Source organism: Lucilia sericata, unplaced genomic scaffold (genome assembly GCF_015586225.1).
Source record: "Lucilia sericata isolate MDLA Ls3-8-SP2 unplaced genomic scaffold, ASM1558622v1 Contig000796F_arrow, whole genome shotgun sequence".
NCBI lineage: Eukaryota > Metazoa > Arthropoda > Insecta > Diptera > Calliphoridae > Lucilia > Lucilia sericata.
In genome coordinates, this window is record NW_023994788.1 from 3,671 (window position 1) to 18,093 (window position 14,423).

At 29.4% G+C, this 14,423-nt stretch overlaps 1 protein-coding gene across 3 annotated transcripts in view; it reads left to right on the plus strand.

Annotated features, from left to right (window-relative positions):
* The first annotated feature begins 5,665 nt into the window (after positions 1 to 5,665).
* The window catches only part of LOC119608124 (bromodomain-containing protein DDB_G0280777), an 88,596-nt gene continuing 79,838 nt past the window's right edge, over positions 5,666 to 14,423 (plus strand). For all 3 annotated transcript variants that reach the window (XM_037962390.1, XM_037962391.1, XM_037962392.1), the window contains exon 1: positions 5,666 to 5,793. The gene's annotated coding sequence lies outside the window, so the exon portion shown is untranslated. The remainder of the gene's footprint in view (positions 5,794 to 14,423) is intronic.

Genomic DNA, 14,423 nt, shown 5'->3' on the forward strand with positions numbered 1-14,423 from the left:
TGAACTAGAACTAGAACTGAACTAGAACTGAACTAGAACTGAACTAGAACTGAACTAGAACTGAACTAGAACTGAACTAGAACTGAACTAGAACTGAACTAGAACTGAACTAGAACTGAACTAGAACTGAACTAGAACTGAACTAGAACTGAACTAGAACTGAACTAGAACTAAACTAGAACTGAACTAGAACTGAACTAGAACTGAACTAGAACTGAACTAGAACTGAACTAGAACTGAACTTGAACTGAACTAGAACTGAACTAGAACTGAACTAGAACTGAACTAGAACTGAACTAGAACTGAACTAGAACTGAACTAGAACTGAACTAGAACTGAACTAGAACTGAACTAGAACTGAACTAGAACTGAACTAGAACTGAACTAGAACTGAACTAGAACTGAACTAGAACTGAACTAGAACTGAACTAGAACTGAACTAGAACTGAACTAGAACTGAACTAGAACAGAACTAGAACTGAACTAGAACTGAACTAGAACTGAACTAGAGCTGAACTAGAACTGAACTAGAACTGAACTAGAACTGAACTAGAACTGAACTAGAACTGAACTAGAACTGAACTAGAACTGAACTAGAACTGAACTAGAACTGAACTAGAACTGAACTAGAACTGAACTAGAACTGAACTAGAACAGAACTAGAACTGAACTAGAACTGAACTAGAACTGAACTAGAACTGAACTAGAACTGAACTAGAACTGAACTAGAACTGAACTAGAACTGAACTAGAACTGAACTAGAACTGAACTAGAACTAAACTAGAACTGAACTAGAACTGAACTAGAACTGAACTAGAACTGAACTAGAACTGAACTAGAACTGAACTAGAACTGAACTAGAACTGAACTAGAACTGAACTTGAACTGAACTAGAACTGAACTAAGAACTAGAACTGAACTAGAACTGACTGAACTAGAACTACTGAACTAGTACTGAACTAGTACTGAACTAGAACTGAACTAGAACTGAAGAACTGACTAGAACTGAACTGAACTAGAACTGAACTAGAACTGAACTAGAACTGAACTAGAACTGAACTAGAACTGAACTAGAACAGAACTAGAACTGAACTAGAACTGAACTAGAACTGAACTAGAACTAATATAATAATTAACCATATTAACGCTCCTTTTTAAAGAGGGCGTATCATTTGCCTCAGTCATTATGAAGAAAAATGCTTTTTGTTTTTCAATTAAAACGTTTTGCTCCAATTACTGCATTTTTTTTATCATTTGCAATTGTTTTGTTGTCTATAAGTCTGGTATTGTGTTTATCTGAAAATGTCATTATTAATTAATGAACATTGTTGTCTTCTTCATAATTAGTATTTATAAAATTTTTCTAGAAATTTTATTTCGCAATATTAGCTAACAGCAAGAAATTGCGTCTTTTCCACAATTTCAACTAAAGATCTTCTCTAACTTCTCTTATAAGAGCCGATTGAAGAGGGTTTAAAACTTATAAACTTTGATACTATGTTTTGAAAAAATGTTGCAAATGTTAATTTGTTTGCATCATTGTAATTATTTAACTACTTTAGTTAAATTATTTATTATAATTATTTTATATTTCATTCACTTTGTTTGATTATTTCATTTCATTGTAATTGGTGTAGACAATAAATGTAAATTATTAAGAGTTACATTCATTCTCTTAATATTTAATTACATTTGAGGTAAAGTTGTTTTGTTTTTGTTTTCATATGAAATCATTTTAAATAATTTATCTCGTTTCATTCCTTTTAACACAGTGTTTACAAGTCTCATATCGGTAGATAAAATGACTGGTCAATAGCTTGTATACTGTTTTAAGAGTGACTTTAATATGATCGTGCAATCAAATATAATTTGTGTTTAATTGTAAAACTCAGCAAAAAAAAAAAAAAAAAAAAAATCCAATTGCATTTAACATATTTGCATACCCGCTATGATCAGAGAGGAGTTTTTATAGGGGGTTGTGGGGTTTAGATATTGAATTAAAATATTGAGACCTGTTCAGTTATAGTCAGTTCTATTTCAGTTCTAGTTCAGTTCTAGTCATTCTAGTTCAGTCTAGTTCAGTTCTAGTTCAGTTTCGTTCAGTTCTAGTCCGTTCTAGTTCAGTTCTAGTTCAGTTCTAGTTTCTAGTTCTAGTTCAGTTATTAGTTCTAGTTCTAGATTCAGTTCTAGTCAGTTCTAGTTCAGTTCTAGTTCAGTTCTAGTTCAGTTTAGTTCATTACTAGTTCAGTTCTAGTTCAGTTCTGTAGTTCTAGTTCTAGTTCAGTTCTAGTTCTAGTTCAGTTCTAGTTCAATTCTAGTTCAGTTCTAGTTCCGTTCTAGTTCCGTTCTAGTTCAGTTCTAGTTCAGTTCTAGTTCAGTCTAGTTCAGTTCTAGTTCAGTTCTAGTTCAGTTCTAGTTCAGTTCTAGTTCAGTTCTAGTTCAGTTCTAGTTCAGTTCTAGTTCAGTTCTAGTTCAGTTCTAGTTCAGTTCTAGTTCAGTTCTAGTTCAGTTCTAGTTCAGTTCTAGTTCAGTTCTAGTTCAGTTCTAGTTCAGTTCTAGTTCAGTTCTAGTTCAGTTCTAGTTCAGTTCTAGTTCAGTTCTAGTTCAGTTCTAGTTCAGTTCTAGTTCAGTTCTAGTTCAGTTCTAGTTCAGTTCTAGTTCAGTTCTAGTTCAGTTCTAGTTCAGTTCTAGTTCAGTTCTAGTTCAGTTCTAGTTCAGTTCTAGTTCAGTTCTAGTTCAGTTCTAGTTCAGTTCTAGTTCAGTTCTAGTTCAGTTCTAGTTCAGTTCTAGTTCAGTTCTAGTTCAGTTCTAGTTCAGTTCTAGTTCAGTTCTAGTTCAGTTCTAGTTCAGTTCTAGTTCAGTTCTAGTTCAGTTCTAGTTCAGTTCTAGTTCAGTTCTAGTTCAGTTCTAGTTCAGTTCTAGTTCAGTTCTAGTTCAGTTCTAGTTCAGTTTTAGTTCAGTTCTAGTTCAGTTCTAGTTCAGTTCTAGTTCAGTTCTAGTTCAGTTCTAGTTCAGTTCTAGTTCAGTTCTAGTTCAGTTCTAGTTCAGTTCTAGTTCAGTTCTAGTTCAGTTCTAGTTCAGTTCTAGTTCAGTTCTAGTTCAGTTCTAGTTCAGTTCTAGTTCAGTTCTAGTTCAGTTCTAGTTCAGTTCTAGTTCAGTTCTAGTTCAGTTCTAGTTCAGTTCTAGTTCAGTTCTAGTTCAGTTCTAGTTCAGTTCTAGTTCAGTTCTAGTTCAGTTCTAGTTCAGTTCTAGTTCAGTTCTAGTTCAGTTCTAGTTCAGTTCTAGTTCAGTTCTATTTCAGTTCTAGTTCAGTTCTAGTTCAGTTCTAGTTCAGTTCTAGTTCAGTTCTAGTTCAGTTCTAGTTTAGTTCTAGTTCAGTTCTAGTTCAGTTCTAGTTCAGTTCTAGTTCAGTTCTAGTTCAACTCTAGTTCAGTTCTAGTTCAGTTCTAGTTCAGTTCTAGTTCAGTTCTAGTTCAATTCTAGTTCAGTTCTCGTTCAGTTCTAGTTCCGTCTAGTTCAGTTCTAGTTCAGTTCTAGTTCAGTTCTAGTTCAGTTCTAGTTCAGTTCTAGTTCAGTTCTAGTTCAGTTCTAGTTCAGTTCTAGTTCAGTTCTAGTTCAGTTCTAGTTCAGTTCTAGTTCAGTTCTAGTTCAGTTCTAGTTCAGTTCTAGTTCAGTTCTAGTTCAGTTCTAGTTCAGTTCTAGTTCAGTTCTAGTTCAGTTCTAGTTCAGTTCTAGTTCAGTAGTTCAGTTCTAGTTCAGTTCTATTCAGTTCTAGTTCAGTTCTAGTTCAGTTCTAGTTCAGTTCTAGTTCATTCTAGTTCAGTTCTAGTTCAGTTCTAGTTCAGTTTCTAGTTCAGTTCTAGTTCAGTCTAGTTCAGTTCTAGTTCAAGTTCTAGTTCAGTTCTAGTTCCAGTTTCTAGTTCAGTTCTAGTTTCAGTTTCTAGTTCAGTTCTAGTTCAGTTCTAGTTCAGTTCTAGTTCAGTTCTAGTTCAGTTCTAGTTCAGTTCTAGTTCCAGTTCTAGTCAGTTCTAGTTCAGTTCTAGTTCAGTTTCTAGTTCAGTTCTAGTTCAGTTCTAGTTCAGTTCTAGTTCAGTTCTAGTTCAGTTCTAGTTCAGTTCTAGTTCAGTTCTAGTTCAGTTCTAGTTCAGTTCTAGTTCGTTCTAGTTCAGTTCTAGTTCAGTTCTAGTTCAGTTCTAGTTCAGTTCTAGTTCAGTTCTAGTTCAGGTTCTAGTTCAGTTCTAGTTCAGTTCTAGTAGTTCTAGTCTAGTTCTAGTTCAGTTCTAGTTTCAGTCTAGTTCAGTTCTAGTTCAGTTCTAGTTCAGTTCTAGTAGTCTAGTTCAGTTATAGTTCAGTTCTAGTTCAGTTCTAGTTCAGTTCTAGTTCAGTTCTAGTTCAGTTCTAGTTCAATTCTAGTTCAGTTCTAGTTCAGTTCTAGTTCAGTTCTAGTTCCGTTCTAGTTCAGTTCTAGTTCAGTTCTAGTTCAGTTCTAGTTCAGTTCTAGTTCAGTTCTAGTTCAGTTCTAGTTCAGTTCTAGTTCAGTTCTAGTTCAGTTCTAGTTCAGTTCTAGTTCAGTTCTAGTTCAGTTCTAGTTCAGTTCTAGTTCAGTTCTAGTTCAGTTCTAGTTCAGTTCTAGTTCAGTTCTAGTTCAGTTCTAGTTCAGTTCTAGTTCAGTTCTAGTTCAGTTCTAGTTCAGTTCTAGTTCAATTCTAGTTCAGTTCTAGTTCAGTTCTAGTTCAGTTCTAGTTCAGTTCTAGTTCAGTTCTAGTTCAGTTCTAGTTCAGTTCTAGTTCAGTTCTAGTTCAGTTCTGGTTCAGTTCTAGTTCAGTTCTAGTTCAGTTCTAGTTCGTTCTAGTTCAGTTTCTAGTTCCAAGTTCTAGTTTCAGTTCTAGTTCAGTTCTAGTTCAGTTCTAGTTCAGTTCTAGTTCAGTTCTACGTTCAGTTCTAGTTCTATTCTTTAGAAAAATATTCCTTTGTTTTTGAACCTCCTCCCCCATTAAACTATATCTTCCGCACCTGTTTTTATTATTATTACATAGTTGTCTTTACTTTTACCTTATTCATACCAAATGTATAATTATGTAGTTTTTTTTTGCATTGTCTCCATTATTACGTTATTTGATTTTAATTATTACAATGATTTAAAAATTTTTTTTCAGTTTTATGCAACAATTGTATTTGGCGTTTGTCTTAAGAGTTTCTATTGGTTAGTTGAAAAAAAATCAACAACATTGTTATTAATAATTTGCCAATAATAATAAACTATAATAAACATAAAAAAATGTAATTAAGTTTATTTTTTAATAAAGTATAAATTGAAAAAAAATTCAAGTTAAATTTAAAATTACTGTATGTAGAGCAACAATTTGTTTGCTAGAGTGTAACAAATGTTTAATTGTTTTAATGCTAAATTTTTCATTAAAATTATTAAATAAACATGTGTGTGGGCTAGAGTTTAAATTTAACTTGTTTCAAAAATAGTTAAATTTTGAAATGAATTTCTTTTGAAAATATCTATCTTGTTGTGAATTACTACTTATTAATGAAGTTTAATCAAAAAATATAGTAAATTAAGCTGCAAAAATATAATTTCAAATATTATTTAGGGATGTATGTATATCTTTTTACTTCAATACTAATTTGTTTGTGTTTTTTTGTCTACTTTCAGTTCCAACGAAATCGAATCAAAATTTGGCATAACTCGAACTACAACTTTGCAAAAATTCAAGACAAAAATTTTATTTTAAATTTGAAGTATGAAATTTGAAATTACCGAAGGACAAACAAACGGTTAAGGTAAGTTGATGGATATAATTTCAAGGAAAACTAATCAAAGCTAAAGTGTCTAAAATACTTAACGGGAAGTGAACTAGAATTAGAACTGAACTAGAATTGAGCCAGAACGCACAGTGGGGCAGAATGGAAATTTTTTGGAAATAAATCTGGCATTTCTAAACGGCTGATCCGATCGGGATAAAATTTGGCGTGAGCGTGAAGATGAACCCTGCAGATGCCCCAGGGACGGCGCTGTGGCGGCTCAAAGTAGGGTACCTACGACCTGTAAAATTTTTAAACTCGTGCCATTGTTTTGTTTTTCACCCAAATATTTTATATTTTGTGAAAGCGCTCGACGAGATCTTGAAAAAACATGCTTGGACATACTACTTATCTCTTATAATATCCGAGTTATAGGCATTTAAAAATTTAGTGATACAAAATTTACCATACCTTGGTCCGCCTTTTTTTGAATACCGGGCGTAATTTTGCACCAAATGGACTCAATTTTTTCTTGTTAGTTAGACAACAAAATTTCCAATAATATACAAAAAATTTCACATCAATATCGTTTACAGATCCAAAAATATACGTTTTTTAATTTAAAAATTCAAAAAATTTTAGATTTTCTTCTTTTATTAATAAAATAAAATTTTTATTAAGAACATATAACAATTTTATAGTTTTCTAAAAGGTATCTTTACGCAGAACGCTTTGGCGTAAAAAACTTGTCCTATTTTTTGAAAATGTTGCCACTGCGTCCTTCCGAATATGACCTATTTTTTATCAAAACTTCAACTTTGGGCGACATGTTCTAAAATCCCAAAGCTGGGATCAGAAAACTGAAAGCAGTTTACTCCAAAAGTATTTTCCCAGCCCTGAAAGAAATGTGGACCCTATGGGCAAAAAAGTATTCCTATTTTTGGGAATTGCGGGATGCCCTTTTACCTTTTAAATTTTTTTTTGCATATTCTTATTTGAAATGACAAATTTAACAAGCGTTGAAAATTTCATTGAGTTTTGTTCATAAATAAAGATTTTGTCATATATTACATATTTGTTTAATTTCTAAAACTATGATTTATATCAAAATTTTAATAGGATCGAAGATAGCTACAACAATTTAGTCCATATTTATCCCTTAATATCATTTTTTAGTTAGATATGGAAATTCTCGACCCTTTACAAAAAATTTCAAGCCAATCCTTATAATTGAAAGGTCCTATTATGCTTAAATTTTCAAAAATTTATAACTATTTTTTACCTAAATTTTTTCGACAGATCATTTCGTTCTGTTTCGTTTATGATCATGTAGGTAAAAATATACAGGTAATGATAATTTCGATTCATTCACTAATAAGAAATATCAATGACTGAATTACAGGTTATAGTAATATAGTCCTAAATGTTAATAGGTAGACAATTCGTAATTTTTTACTTTGGAATACCTGTATCGGAAATGACAAGAATTGGTATATAAGTAAACTTCTCAGATTTTAAGTACCATATTTAATAAATCTACAATGAAGATTACATTAAAGTACGAAGAGTTGTGTTCCGTTTTATGGAGTATATCTTCAAAAGGGCCAGAAAGAATTGAAGACATTTCAAATTATATAAAAACTACATATAGTAGAAAAGTAGACAAAACAGGCATATCAAAAATTGAAAACTTTTTAAAACTTTTTGATGTAAAAAGTAAGTCTGTGGATGGAAATCAAAAGAAATTTCGATTAAAATTTTGTAGTTGGATGGAAACTACTACGGAAATCTCAACTTACAACACATCAATAGGAGCGCCTTGCAAGTCATACGAAGACTTATGTTCAAGGTAAAAAAAAAGAGGGTCACACAAAAACTTTTTTCAATCTCAAATGAGGAAATTGCTGATACATTTAACGAAATGCTGAAAAAGGAAAACCAACATATGGATGTCGTACATATTGCAACTATTCTTCCTAATGCATCACCAAAACGACTTAAGCGAATTGTGGAAAGTATACCAACTCCAACATCATAATCAAATTTTACTGAAGAGGAAGCAATAGCGCTTATGTTGGAACTGGGTCTCAGTCGAAATAAGTACCAAATATTAAGGAAAGCTCTGCATGAAAAAGGACACAATATATTACCATCATACAAGGCGATCCAGGAAAAAAAAAACAAAATATCCTACTAAATCAACAAAAAATAATGAAGAATTGAAAGAACTGAGAGCTGCGGAAAAAAGCAGAATCCAAGAAGAATTTAAAGTTCAGATGGGATTAAACATCGACAAACCACTTTCAAGTTGCGGTAGTACAAATGACGGTAATACGTCGAGAAGGTTTTGAAAGGTTTTGAAATTACTTCAAAAATAACTGGAATCGACAAGGAGTTGCTTCGAAGAGTTAAAACTATTTTAATGGCACTGAATAGTAAACATAAAATTAATGAAAATCGATTTGGGGAATACACATCTGAAATTTCTAAATTACTTGTATCTCTGTATCCATGTAGGGAACTAACACCAACAGTACACAAAGTATTGTGTCATGGTCAAATAATAATTGAATCGAATATTCTTCCACTTGGAGAGTTAACAGAAGAAGCCCAGGAAGCGAGGAATCGAGATTTTAAGCATGTTCAACTATTCAGCTCAAGAAAATGCTCCAGGCAATCATAGAATGAAGATATTTTTAATAGTTTACTTCTATCTTCTGATCCTGTTCTTTCAACTATGCGAAAAAGATGGATTTGTTATGAAACTCTATCATCTCAAAACAAGGAAGATTTAAAGGACTTATATTACCTTCTGGATATGTATACCGATATGACAGATTATTTTATAGAAAATAAGTAGTGTTAGGAATTAACTATATAAGTAGGTTGTAAGAATTAATTGTATTATGTTTAAGATAAACATTTCAAATAAAAAAAGCTATTATACTAACTGATGATATTGTATTAAATTGTGTTTTATATTTCGGTGGGCGGGAAAGGTGGTTTGTGTGGGGTGATTTAGGTGTTGTTGTGCGTGGCTCATAATAAAATTATAATTTTTTTTATTTTATATACAATATTATAATAAAATAATTAACTAAATAATTTTTAAAAATTGTCCAAATATTTTATTCAACACCAAATGTATGTTCTGTCATACTTAATACTAAAATATGAAAAAGATGAAATTAAAGGACACAGGTTTAAATGAACATATTTTTGAATGTAATTGAGATATTGGCTTGAAATTTTTTGTAAAGGGTCGAGAATTTCCATATCTAACTAAAAAATGATATTAAGGGATAAATATGGACTAAATTGTTGTAGCTATCTGCGATCCTATTAAAATTTTGATATAAATCATAGTTTTAGAAATTAAACAAATATGTAATATATGACAAAATCTTTATTTATGAACAAAACTCAATGAAATTTTCAACGCTTGTTAAATTTGTCATTTCAAATAAGAATATGCAAAAAAAAATTTAAAAGGTCAAAGGGCATCCCGCAATTCCCAAAAATAGGAATGAAAATCCCAAAAATGGGATTTTTTACTTTTTTGCCCATAGGGTCCACATTTCTTTCAGGGCTGGGAAAATACTTTTGGAGTAAATAGAAAACATATTGAGGTTTCCAAAACTGCTTTCAGTTTTCTGATCCCAGCTTTGGGATTTTAGAACATGTCGCCCAAAGTTGAAGTTTTGATAAAAAATAGGTCATATTCGGAAGGACGCAGTGGCAACATTTTCAAAAAATAGGACAAGTTTTTTACGCCAAAGCGTTCTGCGTAAAGATACCTTTTAGAAAACTATAAAATTGTTATATGTTCTTAATAAAAATTTTATTTTATTAATAAAAGAGTTAAGACACATTTTTGGCAAAAAAACGCCAAAAAACTAAAATTTTTTGAATTTTTAAATTAAAAAACGTATATTTTTGGATCTGTAAACAATATTGGTCTGAAATTTTTTGTATATTATTGGATTTGATTGGATTGGAATTTTGTTGTCTAACTAACAAGAAAAAATTGAGTCCATTAGGTGCAAAATTACGCCCGGTATTCACAAAAAGGCGGACCAAGGTATGGTAAATTTTGTATCACTAAATTTTTAAATGCCTATAACTCGGATATTATAAGAGATAAGTAGTATGTCCAAGCATGTTTTTTCAAGATCTCGTCGAGCGCTTTCACAAAATATAAAAATCTTTGTATTTGGGTGAAAAACAAAAAAATGGCACGAGTTTAAAAATTTTACATGTCGTAGGTACCCTACTTTGAGCCGCCACAGCGCCGTCCCTGGAGCATCTGCAGGGTTCATCTTCAAAACTTAAACTCGAATACTCCTTGGCTACGCTCACGCCAAATTTTATCCCGATCGGATCAGCCGTTTAGAAATGCCAGATTTATTTCCAAAAAATTTCCATTCTGCCCCACTGTTGAACGGTAATAGAACTAAATTTTAACTAAATTAGAACTGAACTGGAACTGAACTAGAACTGAACTAAAACTGAACTAGAACTGAACTAGAACTGAACTAGAACTGAACTAGAACTGAACTAGAACTGAACTAGAACTGAACTAGAACTGAACTAGAACTGAACTAGAACTGAACTAGAACTGAACTAGAACTGAACTAGAACTGAACTAGAACTGAACTAGAACTGAACTAGAACTGAACTAGAACTGAACTAGAACTGAACTAGAACTGAACTAGAACTGAACTAGAACTGAACTAGAACTGAACTAGAACTGAACTAGAACTGAACTAGAACTGAACTAGAACTGAACTAGAACTGAACTAGAACTGAACTAGAACTGAACTAGAACTGAACTAGAACTGAACTAGATCTGAACTAGATCTGAACTAGAACTGAACTAGAACTGAACTAGAACTGAACTAGATCTGAACTAGAACTGAACTAGAACTGAACTGAACTGAACTAGAACTGAATTATAACTGAACTAGAACTAAACTAGAACTGATCTATATTTTCACTTAAAGAAGAGAGTAGAATCAAATCATTTTCATAATGTGCTTCAAAACTTATTATTTGTTTTAATTTATTTAAAATTATTTGATTGCAACGGCCTTAGGCAGTCAGTAGCCCGCCCTAACACACTAATGCCACCCAATTTCACAACTCTGCCGGTTGAAACAAACGATTTTCTTTGTGCCACCAAACAAACATTTAAATTTTTAACTCATTATTTTAATTTTTTTTCCCTAATTCTTTACAAAATATGTAATAAGTAATTTCTACCAGACAATTTATTCTCTCTATGTTTTTTCCAACTATTTTCTATAAAAGTTTTATCTGATCGTGAAAACAATTTGAAAACTTTGTTTTAAATTCACTTTGAAGTTTCTTTTATTTCTTTCTTAACATAATTAGTTAGATTTCTAGTTAAAATGTTTAAAATGTATTTAATGAAAGTCAGTCTGTTGTCCCTGTTGCGTATGCGTATAAACGAACTGTTTGTGTGGTTTAGGAATTGTTGTGACTGTGAGTTGGTCAGATCATTGGAACGATCATTAACATTATCATGATGTTTGTTTCATCTCTGGTTGATATGCCGCTGTTTGGTGTATTTTTTTTCTTTGCTGTTTCTATAAAGAACAATGGTCAGTTATTGTCTCTTAATGGTGCAGTTTTTCTGGCTTCTTGGGGAAAAGTGTTTTATAATGTGCTGTGATTATTTTAATGATCATAATGTTGTTTGTTTTTAATATAAAATATTATGGTTGATGGCATGGAAAATAAATTTTAATGAAATATTTTGAATTTTCAAAAAAAAGGAAACTTTAATAAATTTTGTAAAATTAAGAAAATTGTTTAAATTAAAAAATTATTTAGTGGCTGATTTTTGAAAGCTTTAAGAAAGTTTTGAAAATAGAAAATTATAAAATTATAAACTTAGATATTTGAATTTATAGAGTTATAAAGTTTTAAGTTTTAAGTTATAAAGTTATAAAGTTATAAAGTTATAAAGTTATAAAGTTATAAAGTTATAAAGTTATAAAGTTATAAAGTTATAAAGTTATAAAGTTATAAAGTTATAAAGTTATAAAGTTATAAAGTTATAAAGTTATATAGTTATAATGTTATAAAGTTATAAAGTTTTAAAGTTTAAAGTTATAAGTTTTAAAGTTTCAAGTTTTAAAGTTTTAAAGTTTAAAGTTTTAAAGTTTTAAAGTTTTAAAGTTTTAAAGTTTTAAAGTTTTAAAGTTTTAAAGTTTTAAAGTTTTAAGGTTTTAAAGTTCTAAAGTTCTAAAGTTCTAAAGTTTTAAGTTTTAAGTTTTAAAGTTTTAAAGTTTTAAATTTTTAATTAAAATTTAAATTTAAATTATAAAGTTATTAAATTTACAAGGAATTAAAAACTAAACTTTGCCAAATTAGATTTATGTTTAGACATAAAATTGTCTTGACATAAAAATGTTATGACATATTTATGTCTTGACATAATTTTTTAATATTTTCCAATACCTTGCCTGGAATAATATGAAAGAAAAATTTCATATAAAAATATCCTTCTAGCCTTAATTACAAAAGCTAAGGCTCCTAGTTTTAGACTTCTAACACAGGGTGTTGCCTCTTATTATTATTAAAAAAATCAATAAAAAGTCTATTATTTATAAAGAATTCATGTAGCACGTGTGTAAAAGGCACTCTATTGAGTGCACAAAAAAAGTCTTAATATAATTTTCATTCTTTTTTTTTTTTTTGTTTTTGGTAACAAATTGTTTGTGATTTTTTGTTTGTTGTTGTTAAGGTTTTAGTATATTTAACCTTTTTTTCTGGGATCACCAAAAAATAACAAAAACATTTACAAATATTTTTTGTGTTTTTTTTTCAACTTTAACTTTATTTTTAAATTTTTTAGTGACTTGAAATTCCATACAGTTTTATTTGGATTTTTTTATTATTATTGCTGTTGTTGATGGGAGTTTTACAAAACTTTAACTAACCATGGGCCGTAACGCCTCAACGATTAATTTGTTAAATGTTTTTAGTAGATTTTTGTGACTCGCACACGTACACACGTTCTTAAACTTCCAAAAAGAAAAGATATTAAAAAGAATGCAAACATTTTTTTAAACATTAATGTGTTAACAAACTTTGCTTAGAGAAAATTGTATATAAAGTTTTCATTCCTTTAAATAATTGCTGTATAATGTTCTTGCTTTTAGGCCTTTTTTGGGAGTTGTTATTTTTGTTTTTCTGTATTCCCTTTTTAAAGCAAAGGCAGCTGCTTGGATGTTCTTATTTATTCTGAACATAAGTTTGTGAACACAAAAAAAGACCAAAGTATTGATTCCTCATTTTTTATTTCATTTTAAATTTTAGCTTTCAGCATAAAGTTTTGAAAAATTTTCGTTTTTCCTTCCAAAATAAGAAGAAAAAATCAAAACAATTTAAACGTCGTATGTGTCAAAAAATTTCTTCAGTCTTGTCGTTCTTTTGGGGGGGTTTTCGAAATTCTTTCTTTGAAAAAAAAAAAAAAATGAAAAAAAAGTTTTAGCCAGTGGGTGTGTTATAAAATGTTACATGTTCTTTAAGTTTTTTTATTTTGGCATTTTGACTTCATCATGCTTTTTGCATAAAAAATTACCGCAATTTTTTGTCGGCTTTAGTTTTTTGACAACAAAAACAAAATTGGGTCGATATTATATGGGCTTTTTTTTGAAAAACATCAGAAATATCAATCAAAATGTTAATTAAAATATTTATCTTTTTATTTCTTTTGCTTTTTTGGTGGAAGAAGAAATTAATGTATCAATTTCCAACAATTATTAATAATTAAAATATTAAATAAAATACAACCCAGGTGGGGAAATGGATGGACAAATATGAAGACAAACATACAGTCAGTTACAATAATTATAGGGTAATCAAAGAAGTATTCAGTTATTTATAAATATACATTTTCAACATAAAGAATGTGAAAGTTAGGTTTACTCATTGAAAAAATTATGCCATGACATTTTTGTGTCTTGATACTTATATGTCTTGACATATTTATGTCTTAAAATGAATCTAATTTTGACATAGTTTGTTTTCAAATCCTTGTTTTCTGATATTTTGATTTAAAACTTTATAACTTTATAATTTTATAAATTTATAACTTTATAACTTTATAACTTTTATAACTTTTATAACTTTATAACTTTTTAACTTTATAACTTTATAACTTTATAACTTTATAACTTTATAACTTTATAACTTTATAACTTTATAACTTTATAACTTTATAACTTTTATAACTTTTATAACTTTTATAACTTTTATAACTTTTATAATTTTTATAACTTTTATAACTTTTATAATTTTTATAACTTTATAACTTTATAACTTTATAACTTTTATAACTTTTATAACCTTTATAACTTTTATAACTTTTATAACTTTTATAACTTTTATAATTTTTATAACTTTTATAACTTTTATAACTTTTATAACTTTATAACTTTATAACTTTTATAACTTTTATAACGTTTATAACTTTTATAACTTTTATAACTTTTATAACTTTTATAACTTTTATAACTTTTATAACTTTTATAACTTTATAACTTTATAACTTTATAACTTTAAAACTTTTAAAACTTTTATAACTTTTATAACTTTTATAACTTTTATAACTTTTATAACTTTTATAACTTTTATAA